This window comes from Brassica oleracea, chromosome C7, assembly GCF_000695525.1.
Source record: "Brassica oleracea var. oleracea cultivar TO1000 chromosome C7, BOL, whole genome shotgun sequence".
NCBI classification, from domain to species: Eukaryota; Viridiplantae; Streptophyta; class Magnoliopsida; order Brassicales; family Brassicaceae; genus Brassica; species Brassica oleracea.
This window is the reverse complement of record NC_027754.1, coordinates 942,222-947,716: the sequence shown is the minus strand read 5'-3', so window position 1 is coordinate 947,716 and position 5,495 is coordinate 942,222.

Here is a 5,495-nt window from a genome sequence, read left to right as displayed (position 1 = left end):
TCGAAATCCGGGAAAAAGCAACAACATAAAGTAAGAAAAACATAAATAGTGCAAGATGATCAAGGCTACGGCTCCGGATGAGACGATGCCGAGTGTTGGGGAAAAATATCCCGGTGTTATTTCCCCCAGCCTCCAGGCAGGACCCAGACCTTCGGGTCCCCGAAAATAGATACCTCGGGTCCCTGCCCGAGGGATCCTCCAGCCAGGGTCCTGAACCCCGCGATAGGGTCCCTGAACCCGGATCCCCGGATCCCTAAAAATAGATACCTCGGGTCCCTGCCCGAGGGATCCTCCAGCCAGGGTCCCTGAACCCTGCGATAGGGTCCCTGAACCCTGCGATAGGGTCCCTGAACCCTGCGATAGGGTCCCTGAACCCTGCGATAGGGTCCCTGAACCCTGCGATAGGGTCCCTGAACCCTGCGATAGGGTCCCTGAACCCTGCGATAGGGTCCCTGAACCCTGCGATAGGGTCCCTGAACCCTGCGATAGGGTCCCTGAACCCTGCGATAGGGTCCCTGAACCCTGCGATAGGGTCCCTGAACCCTGCGATAGGGTCCCTGAACCCTGCGATAGGGTCCCTGAACCCTGCGATAGGGTCCCTGAACCCTGCGATAGGGTCCCTGAACCCTGCGATAGGGTCCCTGAACCCTGCGATAGGGTCCCTGAACCCTGCGATAGGGTCCCTGAACCCTGCGATAGGGTCCCTGAACCCTGCGATAGGGTCCCTGAACCCTGCGATAGGGTCCCTGAACCCTGCGATAGGGTCCCTGAACCCTGCGATAGGGTCCCTGAACCCTGCGATAGGGTCCCTGAACCCTGCGATCGTGTCCCCACGACTGGGTCCCTGAACCCTGCGATCGGATCCCTGAATCCTTCTCCCTTTCGATAAATGGAAGTTTTCCGACAAGGTGAAATCTTCCATATTTCCGAATATGGAAGAGTTTAACCTAACCTAGGCGGCTCCTAGAAGACTATATAAGGACATCTACTACCCCATACGGCGGGATCGACTTCTTGAAGGCTGAGAAACTAGGGTTAGACGGCTAGAACTAGGGTTTATACTCAACGCTTGTAATTTCTCTTGTTCTTGTTCAGTCTAATCAATAAATCTCTCTTCAAGCCTTTATTCTTACGAAATGCTCTCTAAACACTCTTAATCTCTTACGAAATACATACAAAACCCTCGGGTTATCTCCTCATCCAACGTTCCGTGGTACTCACAAAGATCCTACACAAAAATCCCCTAACACCAAGAGGAAAGCGCCAAATCCACCTCCTCCATTCGCCAAGCCCCGATTAGGCCCTCCAACGGGCCCCCAGCGATTGACGTTTCTTCCCGACCATTCCATCACGAGCTCCCGACGAGCTTGCTCTCGAATCCGCTGAACGGTCAGAGCATGATGTGCTACCACTTCGCGAAGCTGCTTACGAAGGAAGAGAACCTCTTTGTGAGGAAGAAAACGCCGGCGTAGATCGAAGGACCTGCTGCCCCTAGCACTCCTCGAGGCCGAGGAAGTTGCAACCGAAGAAACAAAAGGAGATGAGACACATGGTCTTCTCCTCTGAGGTCTGGTTCTACAATACTCATCGTACACTGATGATATTGAAGCCCTGGGAATCCCGCCTGAAATCAATATAACAAGGGGTTAGAATCAAGATCATGTCCGTCAAAAGAAAAGGTCATCTCACCCCAAATACGGCTATGGCGTAAAGATGTCTGACTCATCAGGAACAGAATCCAACGAAACCGCCTGGGAATGCCTTTCGCCAATCTCGCCAAAGTCTCGCCAGTATGGAATATCGGCCGAGCGACCTCTGCGAAAACCCAATATGAGACAAAGCAAATAATACAAGATCTATCCCGATAAGAAGAGGAGAAACGTACCGACAGACCGCCAGAAAAGAGGATAGCGTGGAGCACCATTAATCTTCATGAACACGTACCTCCTGTTCCAGGAGTCGTTTGTGGGGAAGCTCCCCCGGACGCCCCTAGGAGGCTCGTCTACCAAAGGTTCACCGTCCCGAGACCAGATCTGGTAAAAACCCTTCTTGCTCGACAGGGGAACAAAGGAATAGGAATACAAGATTTCAGGCAATCCAAAGGGAATGCTGTGGAGTTCACCCAACACCTGAATGGCCATCAAAGTACGCCATGTTGCGGGCTTAAGCTGTGAAGGAGAGAACCCGAAGTATGATGCTACTTCTGCTATCAAAAAAGGCATACCACCTCTAAAACCCGCATCCAGATAAGCCTCAAAAATAGCTATCTCGCTCGTTCCCCCATCAGTGGCTCGTTCGAATTCATCCGCACATCTTAACTCCATCGTGTCAGGAAGCAAATATCTCTGGCGGATTTCAGTTAGATCCTCTGTCCCAATATCCGATTTGGGGCCGTCTTCGTCTTCATCATCAAAAGGACGAAAGTGACGTTGTCGCAAGGGAGTCGTTGGAGAATCTTCACTACCCGCTCTTGAAGTCATTCCCGGGGTCAAGATAGGAGAGGCGAAGGGATCGCAAAACAAACGCCGGGGTCTAACATGTCCACCAACACGAGAAGCTGGGGATGTCCCTAGGGAAGCCTGATCGTTTGCCATTTGTCTCGGCAAGGGTAATAGGTCTGGCTCGGGTCTGTGATTATCCAAAGACGCCATAGCATTCGTATATATACCTGAAGAGGTTTTCCATTTAATTCGCGAAAATGGAAAGAAGGATCGACGAAAAGGATACTAGTCGAGAAAAAAGGAAGGAGCGGAAATTGGAAAATCTCCCATATTCCTTTATCCGGAAAATTTCCAAAAACTCCCTCCAAGAGGATCTCGCCGCCTTAAAACCTCCCGCAACAAGGGTTTTATCCTCGTTTCCTTTTTTGCGAAGCCCACTCCACTCAAATGACCTTATGCGAAGGCCTGTGTACCTAGTGCCTTCAAAGGGGGTCATCCCTTCCTGTTCTTCATTTAAAAAGGGATCACGACAAGGACCTGAACCTCCATGAGAAGCTATGGTACTCCAAATCTCGTGAAATCTTCACTTCGACCTTTAGCAAGGTTCTGGCCTATCTCCAGCTCTAGAAAAGACTACCAAGATCCAATAATACACGTTATCCCTTGATTCCCACGAGAAAATCAAGGAATAAGGGGCAAAATCGTCGTCCGAGTGTTGGATCGTTTCGAGGTGGCGATAAACCAGCTGAATTCTCTTTCCATTCAGCACCTTATTGGAATCCTGATCCTGAGCTACGAGCATGGTCTCTCCCTTTCCGTTGATCTCTTTGAAGCGCTTTTGAGGCTACAGCTCGTCAAAGATCAGGACAAGTATAGGCTGGTCCCTCGGAGCTTCATGTCGGTGGTTAAGAGGTTCATCTCCAACTTCAACTCGTGGAAGAAATTTTTCTTCTTTGTTCGTATAGACGCTGCGTCTGTCGAAGAGAGTTGTATCTCACTACTTCAGAGGTTGCCGAATGATCGTCCCTTCATCAACCCGCTGGCCCCGTTCCCCGAGGATATCATTGAAGTGAGGGACCTTCTTAGGAATGGTCCTTTTTCTGGACTTCCTTTACGCCGAAACGAGTTCGGAAGGCGCTAAGGTTTGTGTGTCCCGATCCTGCGAAAGCGGGGAACGACTCCGAGCCCGAAGATCAGAGTCCCGACGCTGCCCCCACTGCCGCGACGGAGTGGAACTCTTCAAAAGGGAAGGATATCGATCTTGGTGACATAGAGTTTTCGATGGACGATTCTATGCTTCCGGGATGGGATCCAGACCTTTCTTATGGCGACGGAAGCGGTTCTAGCGAGGTTCCTATTCCGGACTTCGATGATTTCTTCGCTAGTCTACCCTCGGGCTTCGATGCTCCTCCACCTACGAATGAATCAGGGAGGCCGAAGGTTGTCGCGGAAGGGTCTCGCATTATCAACGGGGTTAGATTTTTTCGAAATTTTGTGATTGCCTAGATGTTTCTTTTTCTGCTTATAACGTGTTAATCGGTTTCGCAGGGCCTTAACTTGCTTGGCTCGGCCATTGAGGCGAGCCATAGGGAAGTTATGGTCTATCGTTTTAGAGCGGAGAAAGCGGAACGAGATCTCGCCCGCGTGCAAGGCGAGATGTTGGAGCGAGATGCGTAACTTGCTCGCGATCATGCGCGGGCTGTCCGCAAGGCGGAAAGGAAGGGCAAAAGGGATATCGTCGAAGTGATGAAGACTCGTGCCTCTCAGTTCAAGGTAGAGTATGGGAACCTCAAGGATGCCTTTACCTCGGTGGGCGATTTCCGTGAGTGCCGTGGTTCAATCGGAAGTCTTTGGAGGACGCAAGCCGATGACTACGTGTTCGAGAAGGAAATGAGCTTGATGAAGAGCGGCATGAATGAACATGCTCACGCTGAGGCGCTCACTCCCTCGATCGACGGGAGAATCCAAGGGTTCTGGGATTCCATCCCGGTTTCCCCTGATATTGAGGAGGTTGCGATCGGGTTTCCCGACGGTGGCGAGGAAGTGGATCGTCCCGCGGATGCGTTCGGCGCTTTGTTGTCCGGGGACTCTTACTTTGGACCATGAGAGGTGGAGTGATCATTGAGAGGGAGGTGCTTGTCTATCCGTTCTATGTTTGTGTCCGAATGTGACCTTTATTTTGGAGGTTGTTTATTTATCCTGCGTTTGTTGCCGAGTATGGCTTTTATTTGTCTTTTTCTGCCAAGTGTGGCTTTTATTTTCCACCGCTTTATTTTGAATTCTTTCGAGTAAATTTGAAGTAAATTTGAGTTGTCGTCTCATATTTAATTCCGTTGGGACGTTCAATCTGTCGGTTTGTTCGTGACTTTTCGTAAAAATTTCTTATTCTTACAACTTTCGGGAACATTGAGATGTGAACGGAGAGACATGGTTTAAGATCTCGTATCATTTAGATATCATGTCTTGAGATGTTTGAGACCAATGCGATGGGTTTAGGGCAAGATCTAGGTTTACTTTCAGTTTAAGGTTTGTGCGGTGACTAGCCGGCTATCGTTTTTCCTGTTGCGATTTCTTCCTGACTCGTACCGATTTAAAGTCCGCGATAGGTTCTCGGCTTGATGGAGTTGTGTTTGTTTTTAAAGTCCATGATGGAGTTGCGTTTGTTTAAGACGGCTGGCGTGTTCGTCGGGGCCGGCCAATCGACGAACGGGGTGTAAGGTTTTGGTGGTCGCGTTCGGATAATTTGTTCGTATCATCTTCGAATTTTAACTTTGCGACGTCTCGCAGTTGTTTCGAGGACTATACGTGTATGTTTAAAGGATGTTTATATACTTACGATTTTGGGCCGGATGAGGCCGCTGACAAGAGTCTTAATGTTTCTAGGCGTGTCCTGAAACTTTTTGCGTTAACTGAAGCTTAAGCGTTTTCGATAAAAAGGAGTAATGTAAATTGTAGTAAAAGCTTTTGGAATTGTTTTTTAAAAACTCGATTACAATAATGCATATTTTCCTATGTGGGAGTATACGAGTATACGCACCCACTCCCCCCCCCCCC